The 17,315-nt window shown below is 45.8% G+C and overlaps 1 long non-coding RNA gene across 1 annotated transcript in view; it reads right to left on the bottom strand.

Moving 5' to 3' along the window:
• Positions 1-1,565: 1,565 nt before the first annotated feature.
• LOC146821004 (uncharacterized) overlaps positions 1,566-17,315 on the bottom strand; it is a 62,380-nt gene continuing 46,630 nt past the window's right edge. Inside the window, exons 2-4 of the long non-coding RNA XR_014963079.1 lie at positions 10,684-10,780; positions 10,392-10,521; positions 1,566-10,191 (exon numbers count right to left, since the gene is read on the bottom strand). This is a non-coding gene — a long non-coding RNA (uncharacterized LOC146821004). The remainder of the gene's footprint in view (positions 10,192-10,391; positions 10,522-10,683; positions 10,781-17,315) is intronic.

The following is a 17,315-nucleotide window of genomic DNA, read 5'->3' on the forward strand; positions in this document are numbered from 1 at the left end:
TTGGTCGGTGACAATCAGGGTTTTGTAAAAAGAGCAGGTTTTGCGGGGCAGTCGCCAGTTTGACCTCCTGGGGTGCATACATTCACACCTCTTCTTCCAAGATAAGCTGCTCATCAACGGAATTGATCTTAAGATCAAGCTCACGTGTAACAAGGACGCATTCTGCCTCATCAGCGGGGATGCGGACCAGTACAAGCTGGAAATACTGTCAGCAAGTGTTTGTAAAGCGGGTGAAAGTGTCCCCGAGCGTCACTCGCTCACGCCGACGCTTTTCAAATATCAAACGGCAAGTACGCGGTGAAAAGAGTAGCTCTGAAGGTATTCAGCATCCCTGCCGGTACCCGGTTAACACGGCAACAGAATTTATTTATGGGTCAATTACCCAAGCTTATAATCATCGGGTTAGTGAACAATACAGCTTTAGCGGCGCCTTCGGCTCAAATCCCTTCAATTTTATGCACTACAACATCAACTACGCTGCGCTGGTCCACAAGGGCACCGTGATTCCTGCAAAACCCTACACCCCCAGTTTTAGAACCTCCAACTACATCAGCGAATACCAGGGGTTGGTTTCGAAAACCGGGAAGCATCTACGGGACTGCGGGGTAGCCGTGACAGGAGAAGGCTATGGTGCCGGATACACGCTGTTCGCATTCGACCTGACTCCTGACATGGAAGACGGTGATCACTACAACCTGGTCAAACACGGCAATTTAAAAGCTGAAATACGATTTAGTGATCCGCTAACTGCGAATGTGAACATGGTCGTATTCTCGGGATTTGACAGCATTATTCAGATCAATCACGCCAGACAGATTTTGTTTGACTACCTTTAAAAGTTTGTGAAATGGACACTGTGCAGATACGGGACGTCTTAAGCAGACATAAATATGCTAGGAAATACTTTAGGTGTTTTCCCTAGCGGTGGGCTACCGACCGAAATGGGGCCAGAAAGACCCCGCACCCTAGTCTTTAACACAGATCCTCATTACAAGGGTGGAACACACTGGGCAGCAGTATTTGTAGATAGTGACAAGGTTACGGTGTTTGACAGTACAGCAGAGTTCCCCAAACACAGTATCTATACACAGCCCATATTCAGTTTATGAAAAAAGCCGCAGCGAGGGTGGAGTATAATAAGCTAAGGGTAAAGGATTTGTTAGCCATCACATGCAGGGAACACTATGTATTTTATCAGTAAAATGGCGGAGGGGGTTTCGTTTAGAAATTTCCTAAATCTATATTCGAGTGACCTTGTTAACAATGACCGTCTAGTTGTGAAATATGTAAAAGTAAACACAAGGGCATCGGTCAGACCTGCGAAAACTAAATATAATGTTTGTCAAAATTGTAAGGGCCTGTAACGTGTTTTTAAAATACAGTCCTTTTTAAAACATGCATTCAGACTCTGTATTTCTATGTTGCCCCATACCCCATAAATAAAAAATGTTAAAAAGAGACGGGTTGAAAAGTTACAAAAGTGTTTATTACAAACAGTTATGTAGGATGCGCATTACAATGACATCTATTACTAAAGAAATATATGAAGAAAAATCAGACATGATTATACACGTAATAGGCACATTTATTCAAAAAAACTGTAGAAACATTAAGAATGAATCCATGTATGGGCTTTGGACAACAGCCTTTTCCTCCGTACAGATGGCGCAAGTGGTGTACTCCAAGAGGGGGATAGCCGTGGGGCTTCAGAGGTGGGCAGTAATGGAGGGAGGGTTGTCTTTAAACTTTCAAGCATACGGCGATGATCGTTATTACCCACAAGTGTGGAAGGGATGTTGAGTTCAGCGGCTGCTCGTAGAAACTGATCCCAACCTCTAGGAGCATTTTGATGCGTTAGGGTCTTCAGGTGAGTGAGGCCTTTGACTAGATCGTACATGTATGAACCAACAACCGGCTGCTCCTTGTAGAGAAATTCACCTCACTCATTCCATGCTGTTAGGTCTTTAGAAGCGGCGAATTTACTCATCAACATTTGCGCTGCCCCCCCCTGTGCCTCTAACATATTTTTTAGGAGGTCGTCAAAGATATCTGCGGTCTGGGACGGGGCCTGCTGCGGCTGTTGGGGGTGCGTAGCAGGCGCCGGCATTGCTGGCTGATCAGAGTCCGGGGCATACAGAGTTAGCTTATTTTTGTTTGGTATTCCACTGCTTGTAGTAACTTAGAGCATTTTTAAGGGTGGTGGTGTAAAGGGACGCTTTGTCATATTGGGTTAGATCAGTCCGGTTCAAAATGACTTTAATTTCAGCATCCAGGCGTAGAGTCTCATTTTGCCGTATATCCCATGCATTGTCCGCAGAAGAGCCCAGTTTCTCCAACTGCTGTCTAGGAACCAAATACATATTTGCGGCATGCTCCATCACTGTCCCGAGAGGAGGCTTGTAATTAGAGGTATAGCTATGCCCAGCAATGAACCTATAAAACCCCCAGACTGTTTCACCAGTTTCTTCTTGGTGATGAGTGAGGCCCTTTGATTACTGAGTTTCTTGATAAGATGACGCTTCTTCTTCAACACCTGTAACTGTCTCTTTGATATAGGGACGTTGCCTTTTAGGGTGTTTCGGGCTATTTCTGAAATGGCAGCCACTAAATCATCAGAAGCAGCGCAGAGGAGGGCCTTTCTGTGCTGGGGACTGGCTCTAACCAGCATTTTCAGGAGGGCCAAATTGCGGCGTAGGCGGTCAGACATTGTCAACACTCAGGTTATAAGGGCCGGGACTATAAATGTCTCTAAAGGTCTTCAGCGCTTCTTTTTATAGGCTCGGAACTTAGTCTTTGGGGTGTAAGCGACGGGGAGATCAGGGGGAAAAATATCAGACCTCAGTTTGTAGTCTTCTAGAGTGCTATTTTTTAAGTCGACTAGCAGGTAGCCGTGAGGTTTCGTTATAGCATCGTTAAAGGCCTCCATGAAGAAGTGTGTATTTCCTGGGTACATTTGTTTAGCTATGACGGATATTTGCTGTTTGTCACGAGGATTTTTAAATAAAACAAGGTATGAGGCGTTGAGTGCTATAGAGCGACTGTTCTTACCCTTGTAAAACAAGCTCTGCACAATGTAGCATATGCTTAGATTACGGTGGTATGAATATTGAGTAAAAGCTCGCTCTAGCTCAGGATGGTCACCACCTTCACGCATAAGGTCATCGACAATTACCATGTTTACAAGGGTCGGGGGTAGCAGCTCATCATCGTTGAGATTATCAGGTATACCTTCTATAAATCGGATATGAGGGAAGCTGCGGGACTGGTCGGTATAAAGATCTTGCCAGCACGAATAAAGCCACACAATGTTATTAGGTGTATGGGATAATGCACCGGCAGCATTTTCTAAGAGATTTTTTATAAAGTAGTTTTTACCGCAGTTAAGGGTCCTGCTAACACGCATGAGAACGGATGCTGTAATCGGGTGTTCATTGTGCTGTCTATGTCCTCTCTAATGCGCCTAATAACCGTACGGCATTGTTTTATAGTCCGTAGTCAGAACCTGTTTGTCAAAACAACGCATAAGGTTTTATGTAGGGGCTGGGTTATAATTTCCCACTTATTTTTGGATCTGACTGTGCAGGGCTGGTTAACAATTATGGTTTTATCATTTTCATGATCGGCCGATGATGAGTATTCGTGCACCAGATCCTTCAGACTGTCAAAATTAATTTTTAGGGTGGTGCTGACGTTTAACGTTATACCTTTGACCTACATGCACACTTTGTTGTTGTTTGTTTTGTACGAGTATGTCTTAGGTCCGGCTAAGGTACATTCTATTATATGCTCATCCTTATCGAGTTCGCTGGTCAAATTACCTAGATAATCCCCAAGAGGTAGATCTACATCCCCCGGTTTACACAGAAAAATCACAGAGTCCGTATCATGATACAGACAGCGGTCCTGGAGTTTATCCAGAACCCCGTAAAGCTCTAGACGGGCGTGTGCGGTCGTGAAGCATGTTATGAAGATGTTTATGTTGTCACATGTTGTGGGGTACTCTTTTGTGTATTTCCAGCACACAGCAGCTGTTTCGTCATCGATAAACTCGCAGCTGAACACCTCGTAACAAGGGGCAAAAAGGTACTTAAACAGTTCATCAGGATCTGTTATTAAGGTTGTGTTTGACATGTTTGTACGCTGTGCGAATTTTCCCCATAAGGAGTTGAGGCAGAGTTTGGCTAAAAGTCGGCGGACAGGGTTTACCTCTATCAAATGGGGCAGTAAACGTATACCCTCGTGAGTGTGGTAGTCATCGATGTATTTATGCTTTGCATCTTGACTAGTACACCAGTCGGGATATCCTGAGGCCTCCTGTTTGTCTCTGAGAAACAAATTATTTTAGCGTGAAAAGAGGCGTGTCGTGGTCCTCTTAAAATGCCACACCTCGTGTACTCTCCCGAGTCTGTAGCCTTTCTCTGAGGAAGCTTGGACCTCGATGCTGCACCAGGTCCCTGTGAGAATCCTTTGTTCTTCGGTGTGACTACAAACACCGACCTCTTTAAACACAGCGCAGGTTCGACAGAGGGGGAACATCAGCTTATCATCGACTCTGTATGGTAACACTGGAAAGTAAAGCTGCCTTGGAGGATAGATTTCACATTTGACGAGCCCAAAGTATTCGGAAAGGGGCTTAAAGTCTCTATATATGATGGCGGGGTGTCCTAAGCGGTATACCTTCATTTTGTTCACAAATGGGTACAGACTGGTGAAATCATAATAGTGTATTTTCTCAACGGCTCTGTACAGTTGTATGGCATTTGTACGGCCTCAAATAAGGCATCGCGGGGTTCCAGAGGTTGTGGTAAATCACGACTCTGAAGGAAACAGCTGAGCTGTGTGTCGGTTGTTAGCATATCTGACCACTCATGCTCCCATAGGACCCTCATAGCAAAGCCACATTTTTCAATATATTGGGCCCTCAGAGTACGTCTGTGTAAGTGTTCAAATTTGACACCCATCAGTCTGTTAAACATGTGGGGTTTGTAACACTGAGCACAACTGTGGTAAAAACAGCCGTTGTATTCAAAGGCCGTCGGCACGCCCTTAATCACAGCGTACCCATTCAGGTAATAGGGACCCAGACGGTATTTACCACCCTGTAAGGCGTGCTGAATATGTAGGTCTTCCTTCTCAGAGACGTAAATTAGCCATTGGATAGACGGGTTGAATAACGTTTCTGTTTACCGTTATAGAGGTCTGGCGGCACTAGAGCGATACTTTTGGTCTTAAAAACATGTGCTTGTAGATGGACATACACATGGAGGCCAATGTGATGTTTTGAAAAGGGTCTATGTATTCGACTGTCTTTGTCTTTTGAGGCGTCTTGGGTTTCAAGACCCTGACTTTTAGTCATTTGAGGCGTCCTGGGTTTCAAAACCCTGACTTTTAGTCATAGACACCACAAAATCTCTGAAGAGGTTGCATGCTTGTTGCAGGATCATTACATCGGCCTGGCAATAGGCTTTCAGCTCGGTTTGAAAATGAAACTCCTTTTCACGGTTTTGAGAGGAACATTGTAGAAAGCTCTCTTTCTCAGCAGAGATCATATATTCAACTCCGTAGCTGTCAGGAGGCGGCATGGGCCCCACATAATTCTGGTTTGCCCAGGTGTTAAAAAAGTGTGGAATATAACCTTTACACCCGGGGAAACCAAAGGCTTTTGGCAGCTTGCTCAATTTCATGGGTAGGAAATTCAGGGTATCTATGAACCTTATTTGTAACTGGCCAGCCATTAACAACATGAGCTTAGAACCTTGAGTGAGGAGTTCTACTTGCACCTTCTCACGAATCATATTTTGTAAAATAAAGAATGAGTCCTATGCTTTTGATTTATGGGCCAGCATGGTATACCCTTTGAATTTGGTTTGAAGGAATGTATTAAGGAAATCACCAACACACGTTCGCCGCTCAAACTCCCAGCTGTCATCAGAAGTTAGATGGTGGGCGTAAATATAGTTAGGTTGGTGTACCCCCGTCTCCTGTGTACACTCTATATCAAACACTATGTAGTCTTCGGTTTTGGTCTGGTGTTGACCTTTAACCATGTAACAGCGGTGTACAAATCCCGCCCTACATGGAGCCTAACACCTTGGACATTTCATGCCTTTGCATTTGTGATCTGCCGCCACATACCGGCCACACTCAAAACAGTCCATTTTAGGGGTGCATTTAACAGCTTTGCAGTGTATGTTCAAGCAGGCTTGAGAGTGACAAAACATCTGACAGTTGCTGCATCTCACCTTCACGGAGGCGTCTACGATGCACCCGTCCCTCTGACACATCTTACAGTGTATTTCACACTGGTGATGTGCCTTAGTGTTGTATATATGGTCGCAATGTGTGCACACGTACTTGACTCCCAGAAAACCTTTAAGGTTCAAGATACCGTAAAAGTGATTTTCATGGTGAAGGACATATATGGTCTTGTTTTTCACACGTTCCCTGGTTGTAAAGTACTTCCAAGAACCGTTGTGATAAATAACTTTCTCCGTAACAGCAAAATAGTTCTCAAAAAGACCTATGTCGCCAAAGCCGACCATGCGGTCTGGAGGTATTTCAAGAACCTCATGGGCTTCAGCCGCTTTAGACAGGATGGCAGCGTCGCTGGTGTTGCGCCCCATCAGCAACCCCACGATGTTGGCCGCCAGACAGGTGTTGGCTGCTCCGTTGTTAAAGTTGAGCAGCCATCGTTGTTTCTTACCAATTATCTTACTATATAGCACGCTCTTTAAAGGCCGGGAAACACCCCCCTCACGACCCCGTACAATGAGGGCTAGGACTCTGTCAGTGCCATAGGTGACTAGTTCCGCCTTACTCTGTAAAAGCCTCAAGAGGCCTTTGGCATGGGACCTGGCTCCGGGAGGTTAGCGGACTACAAGGTTTTAAAACATGAGATCTTATAGGCAGCTCACAGCTTGGGGATGTGTGGGCTAAAGGTCATATACTTACCTTCCAGGAGCTCCAAACTCGCTATTCCCTACAGTCGTCCCAGTTTTATAAATATTTGCAGATGAGACACGCCCTCCACGCGCATATCCCGGATGACACGAGGCTCCCCGAATACAGCCCCACTGGAGGCCCAGATAATGATGGGGGACTTGGGTAAGGGGGCGTCTCTCGTATTTACCGCACTTTAGTTAACAATACACCAGCCTTCTTATATAAGTTGAGGGAACAAAGGGTGGAAGGGGTGGGCCTTCTCGATGAAACGGATGGCGCAATGCTCTCATGGCCCCCAGGATAGTCACTGTCTCTGCCAAACTCAAATTGATTTAACTCTACTACCTGCATGCTGTGTATCTCACTCCCCCGCGCCTTTTCCAAGCGGGCTTATGCCCGGATGCGACCTGCGCAAGATGTGCCCACACCCCGGCAGACTTTTTCCATATGGTTTGGTCATGCCCCCGGTTGGAGCAATTCTGGAGAGCTATTGAGTCGGAACTTGCAGAGGTGTTGGGTTGGGAGATTCCGCACGACCCACGTCACTCACTGCTGGGAATCACGGATGGGCTGGATGGGTCCAGGAACATTAAGCTATTTTTAAGACAGCCTTGGTCGTGGCCAAGCGAGACATAGCGGCAGCTTGGATAAGTCCCGAGCCACCTGTTCTGGGGAGATGGCGCAGGGGGGTGGATTGGTGCACGTCACAGGAGAAAGCCCTGTACATGGCCAAGGGGTGCAGCAAGAAGTACTGTAGAGTATGGGGGAGTGGTTGGGTAATGTTGAGGGTTTTGGGTAACCTGCCCTTGTATTTTGCATGTGTAGGACTTTTGGGGGTCGTGATTGGGGGTTGCATTGATCATGGGAATGTAATTTGTTTAATGACTTTTGTGTACGTGTTGATTTGTTCAATGTGTTTAAAATCAATAAAACTTGATTATCAAAAAAAAAAAAAAAAAAAGCCAAAAGGTTTTCTAAAAATCCCACTGCATCAAACACATCGATGGGCCTTTGTTTGGTGAACAAAGGACTATCAAAACCCTGCTCCTGGAAGCGTAGCAGGAAAAAGTAATTAGGACCCACATCGCGTAACAACCTTTCTACAAGTGTTTGCACAGCCTGATGTATGGCTAAAACCCATGAGTGGAGGACCTTATCTGGTCAAGGTTAATAAACCTAAACTCATCGTAGTGTTCTGTAGCAGTAAATCTCTCTACAGTCCTGCTGTACCTTCTAACGCTCTAAGAACACAGGTTCTGAATACTCATTATGAGGAATCTGACTAATGGGGGAGTTTGCTGCTGTATCATTTTGGGGATTCTGGTTTAGCAAGAGCTCTGGGGACCTTTTAAGCCGCCGTGTAGCGCATATTTTGGCTTTCTTAATTTACTTATTAAAAGCCGGCGCTGCTTAGCGCTATTAGACCACTTTTGTTTTTTTAATGGGACCATGCTTTTCTAGGTAGCCTACCCCAGCCTACCTGAACCGTATAATTTGTGCCGGTGGTCGTCGTGCTCAGAGAGGCCTCTGCTACAGACCCTGCCCTCGGCCCTTCTGGGTGTTCCTGGTATCGTCGTGTTGGTGTTCTACCCCTCGAGCCCTTCAATAGTACCCCCCTCGGGCTGTTCTCTCCTGAACTTATGTAATGCTGGGTGCATGGTACTGGTGTATGTGATTCTGGCTCTGTTTGTGAAACTGTATGACTTTGTTTGAGGGGTTCCATGTACTTTTTACATTTGACCAACCGTAAGAAGCGCAGGGACTTTGTCAGTATCGTGTGGACCTTACTGCTAGATTTATATTTGCGCATACTTTTATTAATACCCAGAGCATGTTGGTTCTTTAGGGGACGGCATGGGCCTAGTCACGCAGCGATACTCCATATGTTGGCCGCTGTTGTTCGACACGTTTTGAGGATCACCCTTTTACAATGGTCAACCGTTTGTAGTATCTTACGCTGCGCCTCCAGCCCAGCCCCGTCGTCGCTATCGGCCAGCCCCAGTTTTAAGATGGCGGTGTATGCTTGGCATTTTCTGACCGCCAGCTGTATGTCTTTCTCATGGGTCCCTAGTACCTCTTTTTACAGAATCATATTGAGGCAGATTAGGGATAAATACAGTGCTTGGTTGTACAACTGTCTGTAACACCCCTGGACCCTCTCTAGCCCCGTCCGCCACAACACCATTCTGTACTATTATCGTCCTATATTGGTGGTGGTGATCTGTGGCTTACACTGGCTGCGGGGCTGGTTGGGTCGTATGCTCCCAGAGGGTTGATAGGCGACATAAGGGTTGGGGAGTGTAAATGGTTGCAGAAATAATAGAGGGACCTTTCGGCTAAGGAATTGTCGGGGTTGTGGGCTGGTGAATGTCTAAAAGCCGTACACAAATCCCCATTGTACGTGTTAGAAGGACCCTTGTGCGCGGCTTCTGAGGGTCTATCAAGTTTGTCTACCACCCCCTCCACCGCCTTGAGACACCCAATGCTGCCGTTATAAGGGGGTCATGAGGGTTTAGCATTTTCAGACTGAGTTCCTAAGCCTATCAGGCATGATTATAGCAGGTTTTGGGGGTTGGTCTAGGGGGAGCCCCTATACAGATGCCGTTAGTTTATTTAAAACTATAGAAGGTTTCAGGGTATGGGTAGGGGCCTGCGGTGTAATAAGTTTGATTATGTGATCGGCTATTGTTTCCACTTGTAACGCCTGTACCCCCTGCTTCTTCTTAAGAGTGGCGATTCACTTTAGGGGGTTGGAGCTGTACCTGCTCTTCTGCAACGGTCGTCACAGCCGCTGGACCATTAGAGATCAGGGATGTAGAGGGCTCATTCATAGATGTCACAATGTTTTTAATGAAAGATCTAGAGGTATAGTTTGGGGCTCAGGGACCACCTATTTCTTCTTGAGATCTAAAGGGTCTGCTTTGGCCTCCAGGACCACCTGTTTCCTCTCGGGATCTAAAGGGGATGCTTTGGACTCCGAGGCCATCTGGTTCTTTTAAAGGGCGGGAGTGCTCAAGAGACGATTCCCGTTGAAGGCCTGGTCATTTTAGCAGTTGGCTTGAGACGGCATTTTATCTCTTATCTGTTGGATGTGCGTATAATAAGAACACAAGGGATCCTGGCGTACACGCCTACTCACACCTTTTGCTGCAGGCTCCGCATTCTGAACTGTCTTTGTTATGTCCATTAATGGTTTAGCAGACCTCTTGACCTTACACAAATCTTCGTCATTGCTCTTTTGAACGGCTCCTAGAATGTAAGATAAAGATATATATATTAGAAAAAATAAAGAACCTGTAGAAGCTGCTTACACTACCCACAGACATCTCACCACAATAATTTCTACACGGCCCACTTTATACAGCCACTACTACTTGGCGGTGGCCCCTTCTACTTGCGAGAATAAAACCCTGAGAGTTCCTTATCGCACCCTTTTGTAAAAAACACACCTGTTAGAGGTCTTTCCCCAGCTCCTTTCTTTGTCACCGGTCCCTTTCCAGATGTTGAAGATTTCCTTTTCAGAGGCTTTTCTTTTGTTGGCTGAGCTGTCTCTTGCACATCCCCGCCGTCTGTGCATGACTCCGTGGGTCCGGCAAACAAAAAAATAATCACTTTTGCGGTATAAACAAGTCCTTAGCAGTACCTTCTGAGGAGCCCTCCTACAGTACGCCCCTGGGGGTTATTGGTCTAACAATGTCTAAGTCTTTGACAGTTTAAAGAACCATGGCATTTTTGATTTACCTGGAAGAACTGCGTTATCCTCCACATTCAGCAGCGCACTTTGAGATCCCAGGTACTGCTGTAGATCGTGAAGATCTAGTTGTACATCGGTATCAATCTATAAAACCATACACACATGAGAATACCATTAGAAATGCAGAGCTTCTGAGGCAGTGGTGTACAAAAACTACTCAGAACTATACAACTCTAAATACATATACCTGTTTGCAGGCTGAGCATTTCTGAGTCGGTGATGGTTATTACAGGGATGTCCTGTGTTTAGGGTTAGATTTAAAAAAAGGCTGTTTTAAAACTACGCCTCATAAACACGGCATTACAGTTTGTTACATTCACCTTAGAAACCGTAAATACATATTACATAGAGAAACGCATCCTTACACCGTGTATACGTAGAAACAACCTATAAGGCGTTTTACTTTTTATTAAGAAAGCCTGGTTGCCACCCACATGCCCCACCATATATACACACATAATTTGTGCATATCAATAGTATACAGTCCTCAAGTTGTTCTTTGCAACCATTTAATAACCACTGCGCCATGTTAGGATATTAACTTATAAACTGCAAGTAGCAACAGGATATCTCCTAGGTAGAAAGCAGTCACAATCTGACCCTAAATACATTATGCGCAGCATGGTCTATGAGGTACACATTCTTTGCAACATACCTATTAACCCTCATGGGTATTTTTAAGATCATCTAATACCATGACCACTAACAAAACCACGTCTCACCAGAAAGAGCATTAATCAGATGTGTAATTTTATGAGGTAGGCTGGGAAATGAGGGTTGCATTGTTCTTGGCAGCAGTTGATTTTAAAAACAGCTGACACCATTCTTAGAGTGCTTGGCATTCACTTGAGCTCAACATTGTAAATGTTTTTAATATTTATTTATTTTAGGTTTCCCTGGAAGCAAGGGAAACAATGATCCTGGCAGCTGCGGCTTTTAAAAATGGCTGGAGGGGCGAGCACAGGCATAAGAAAAAAAAAACCCTGCTCAACAACCTGTGCTTTTGGCCAAATCACTTAATGTCCCAACACACACCGTCTACATGAAATGAATGTAATCGTGTGTAACTTAACAGTGGCTCCAAAAAGCGCTCCAAGACCTTCAGGTCAAGTTTGCGCTATATAAAATGACCCCCTTAGAAAAAAAAAACCAAACAAACAAAATAAAAGCCACAAGGACGCTGCTAAATGATCCCTGTGGCTGTAAATACATTTTTTATTTATTTAATGCGCCCTTGGGGGCACAGCCGGCATGCATAAATACCCATCTGTGAGTTTCCTCGCCCTTGTTTGCGTGGCCCTGGCATGCCCCTCCGTGATGTCATGGGGTGTCCCCGGTGACGTCCCTGAGGGGCAGGCCTGGACCTCGCAAACACGGTGACGAAACTCGCTGCGGGCATGCCAGCATTTTTTTAAAATGTTTTTTTTATATTGGCAGCCCCTTGTGGCGTACAACACTCGCAGAGGAGCCCCCAGCCGGGAGCTTCCCTCCGCGGCTGAGGTGGAAGGACCAGCCCCTTCAATGATGTCAGGGGAGTCCCGGTGACATCACTGAAGAGGCGGGTCTACCGAAGCTGCGAAGGGGGAGCTCCCTGCTCCCCTGCCTCAGCTGCCATCGGGATCCACGTGGGATCCTAGGCCACCATCCTCCCCCAACCCCAAGAGTTGCGCCTATGGAGCGGGCTCTGGGGCCATATTTTTCTTTTTTGCTTTGGGGCCTCAAGCCCCCACACCACCGCACAGTACCCTCCCCCCGGAGCGAAGCGGGCTCCGGGGGCTTCTTAAAAAAAAAATATATATATATATATATATATATATAAATAAATTCGGGGCCACGAGCCCCCACCCAGCGGACCATGCCGCACACGGCCGCACAACCCCCAGAGCTCCGCATGGAGCACAGCAGGCCCCACACCTGCCAAAGTCCTCAGGAGCCCCCACCACTGCTGCACAAGCTCCCAGAGTACCACGCATGGAAGCGGACTGGAGGCTTTTATTTTTAAAATGTTGCAGACTCAATCCCCAGAGCACCACCAGGGGCCTCGAAACCCCACACCACCCCAGGACCACCCTTGACCCACAACCCTGGAGTACTGCACGGACCTCAGCGAGCTCCGGGGGCTTTATTTTAAAATATGCTTTGGGGCTGTGACCCCCACACACAGCAGACATAGCCGCACACACCGAGAGCCCTCCCGGCCGTCCGAGGGCTCTTGGATACCTTGGCTGTCCCCACCAGAGGCTTGCGTTGCATATCCCCAGAGAGCCCCTAATTAAACTGCATTAAATTCAATTGGTGCCTCTAACACTCCATACCATGGACAACGCTGATGAACCTGCCTCAACCTGGAGCAATGTGTTTGACCCATGCCGGTGCAGAACCTCTACACATATTGGTGAGTACATAGGTGTATTATTTATTCATTATTATTTTATTTGTAAACAATGTATATTATTTAGTATGTTCTGACAACCTTACAGTACCCCAAAAACTGTGTTACATGTTTCTAGGCGCTGTAAAATATTATTGTTACCTCTGTTGTTAGCCTCGTAGCGCCTCTCTTATACACCTTAAACACAAACACCCCAAATGTATTAAGTAACATTTAACATTACAATCACATTTCACCTCCAGCCTTATTCACATTAACCAACAGGCCACATCGCTTTAAACATTATTTAAAACACTATAAACACAGTCCTACATAGCGCTAAGTACCATTTTATAATGCATCCTTGTTCATTTTAAATGCATTCCCCTAATACTTTAAATAAGCCCTTAAATCCTTAACATTCAACATTGAGTCCCCCTTATTTACTTACATCCCTTAACGTGTAGCAGGCGGCGTCAATCTGTGATAAGTTGCTCTGATCTATCCTGGCCTTTAAGTTTCTGATGCAGGTCTGCACAGCAAACAATCCAAACAAGGAGTTCCAAAAGGGGTTTTTAAATGTCTGTTTCTGCCGCCACCTAAAGTACACTTTTTATACTTGTCCTGGCATGCTACTTAGAAGACCCACACTTTATGGTGGGTGGACGGGCTTAGAATCATGTAGAGGTGGTCTTTGGAGGGAACTTTTCACAGTTACATCATGCCTGAGCATTGTCGTAAGGAGTTAGGCCCAGGAAATGTGTTTGTAGGGCTTGCTGAGTCAGCACAACCCTGGATGCTGAGACTGCTAGCTTTATCTCCTGCATCCCGTTTTCCTGCATTGTTTTTTCCTTCCCCGTGTTACCAGATTTCCAATTCTCCTGTGGAAGTTTGAGACCCCCCCATCTGCTGTCCCTTTATCATTTTAACATCTGCCCGAGCCCTGCCTGGAAAAGCTGGAAGCAGCTTTTGTTTTAAGTTTTTGCCTTCGCAGCATTGGCTTGCCACACATACATCATGTCTCGAAACATTTTGCACACAAGCTGTCACTTTTAAGGACAGAAACATCCTGACACTTTTAAGGACAAGCGTTTCATGAACCCCACACTGCAACCCATGGGGGTGGGGGGTTTGAGGACGGCCTGCACATTTACAGCTCAGCATGCTTAAACAACATCTGCCACAGCCCTGGAGTCACAGTTTTAAAAATGTCCATGAAGACACTTTTGCGCACACCCATAGGAATACATTTATTTTCCTTACTTGGCCCTGCTAACCTAACACCACCCTCAAACCCTGCTCACACCGACACAAAACCCTGTGCCACACCCCCTGCTCAGCTCCTGTTAGGGCTGCTACACATTCATCATGTACCCAAACTTTTTGTGCACCAGCTGTCACTTTTAAGGACACACAGACCTGTCACTTTTAAGGACACATGATGAGGAAAGGTATCCCTACTTTTTACTTCGGGCAAAGCAGCTTGAAGAGCCATCACATCAGCTCTACTCCAAGAAGTATAAACCCAATATATAAAATATCCCTTTGGCTCTAATTCCTGAGAAATGTGTCTGTAATTAAATATTACCTCCCAAACAAACTTTTCTACAAAATAAAATTGCTCTGCACTGTTCCACTGTTGAACCATAGTTACAATTAGTGATGCCGCGTGAGGCCGGCGAACCTCCTCCCTAGCAGCGGCTTTTAATTTATCTTTTTCTGCTCTAGTCAAAGTAGAGTGAGTCTGTCGCCCATCTTTCTTATCTTTTATCTTTTTATTCTGAAGACAAATGCTCCTTATCAAATACCTCATCCTCAGGGGCACCTGGAGTGGGGAATTTATACAGGGGTGGGGGTTGATCAAAGAGGATGCAGTCATCCTGAGATTTATTAAGTATGGGATAAATAGGATGCCTAATAGGGTACTGGCCCTTTACCTCTAATCGACGTTCCCCATCTTTTTTTTTTCTTTTTTCTTAATTCTAGTGCTTTTTGATACATCGTTTTTCGTTCTTTTTCTGCTATAGCTTGTGCTCTTTTCACTCTCTCTCGTACTTCTTTATCCCCCATATGCACACAATCAAACATATCCTGTCTATTTTTTCTTTCAAATAAACACTACTCTACATATTGAACCTTTTTAAAATCAAATGACCCATTCACAGGCCATTGTAGATCAGAATCTTTCTTTGTGTATTTGTTCCACAGTGTACTTACTGTACATTATGGAAGGAATACAATATTTGACATATATGTCTTTATTAGGTATCCCCTCTGGGGGAGCCGGCTGACTTTTTTTTTCTCAAGTTTACTTTGGTACCACCAGAGCAGCAACACCACCTACGGAGTGTGCTGAGAATAGGCATGCTCTACAAATATTAGTAAAATATTACTATGTCAAACAAATATTTCAAAAGGAGAAAAATCTCCACACTACCCGCCTTCAATTTTTTCAAAAACTGAATCATAAATTCAAACAAAAAGCCCAGGCTTAACAAAACAAAAGTCCCGCTTTAGTGACCTTACCAGACAGAAGTCTCCAACTCCCACCTGCTGATCTCTGGTCGACCTAATGGTCACTACAAGAGTGCACCAAGGAAAACCCCCTGTCGAGACCGGCACCACCTGGAGGGTCAAATCGAGAAAACCGGAAAAGTCACGTCAGCCTGCAAAGACAAAGGTCTCCTCGTGCAGTGCACTTCCTCAGTGAAATTTCGATCTTCCGTCAAGACCACTCCTTCGGGTGGCCGCGTCTCCAATGGGGTCCCACGACGGGCGCCAACTGTGGAAATATACCTTTTTAGGGGTACACTGGTGCAGGGTCACACTTTTGTCCACAGGTTAAAAAACCAACAAAGTAGAGATCAGCACTGGAGTTGGGAATAAACAAGTTTATTAATCACTCATGAGTGGGACCACGTCCACACAACACTCAAGTGCTGCCTGGAGGTACTACATTGAAGTCACAGAACACCGGCCTTATATACAGTTTTTTTTGCACTGGTAAGCATGTGGATACAAATAGAAGGTACAGGCCAACACAGGAATAGTTACCGACAAACATGGGCAGATGGGAGATCACTTAGTCAGAAAAGTGGGAGGGGGAGCAGGAGTGCTTATGGCAGCAGTAAATGATTGACAGTTGAGTCTGAGACCACGTGTTCTGGCAGCTACAAACTTGTAGCATGCACATTACTTTTAGCTGAGTCAGGAAGACAACTTAAATAGACAGCACAGGCAGGGAAAAAGACGAGCAGCAGAGGATGGGAGAATCACAAAGCCAACAAATTGGATGCCACAACCAAGATGGCTTCAGCTTATGCTAACAGAAATTATTTCAGATTTACACAAGGGGACTTGAAAAGAGAGGGCTGATCAGGTAGCCTGAGGAAGGCTGAAATTGCACAAAGGTAGCCCATGATAGTGCCCAGAGCAGAGCCCTGCCGGGCCAAAGACAGAAGGAACAAAAGGACTTCTGAAAGAGGGTCAGAAAGGGGATCCACAGCCTGCAGGCGTATACAGACTTAGTGGAGGGATGCCTGGCTGCCAAAATAACATGGAAAACAAAACAGTTCAAAAAGGAGGGTACAAGGGAAAAGTTTTAAAGACCACTAAGGATTATCTCCTCAAATAACTAATGTCAAAACAACATCCCAGACCTCAGGAGGCAAGTCAAAAGGAATCAACTGTCGCCGCTCAATCTCCACGCAAGGAGCTGGAGACTGGACAGGTTCGGGTGGAGGACCGTCCCCTGCTGTTGCAACAGAAGATCCTCCCGAAGAGGCAGTCGGATCAGGAGATCCACGCTCATACTGAGTAGCTCGGGATACCAAACTCTTCGAGCCCAGTCCGAGGCCACAAGAATGACTTGGGCCGGTCGTCCCTGATCTTCTTCATCACTCTGGGTAGAAGTGGTATAGGCGGAAAGGCGTACAATAGACGGCAACTCCACTCATGACGAAAAGCATCGCCGAGCGTGTGCCGCCTTGGAAATTCCAACGCGCAGAACTACGGACATTGCGCGTTCTCTTCAGTGGCGAAGAGATCTAACCAAGGCTCTCCCCACTGTTGAAAGAGACCTTGTGCCACCTCAGAGTGAAGACGCCATTCGTGATCCATCATGCACCTGCGGCTGAGTTCATCCGCCCTGGCGTTCAAAGAACCTGCCAAGTGTTGAACCACCAAGGAAATGCTTTGATGTTCCAGCCATGTCCAGAGACGCAGAACCTCCTGACATAGGGTCCACGA

The sequence above is a fragment of the Triturus cristatus genome, chromosome 6, assembly GCF_964204655.1.
Source record: "Triturus cristatus chromosome 6, aTriCri1.1, whole genome shotgun sequence".
Taxonomy (NCBI): Eukaryota; Metazoa; Chordata; class Amphibia; order Caudata; family Salamandridae; genus Triturus; species Triturus cristatus.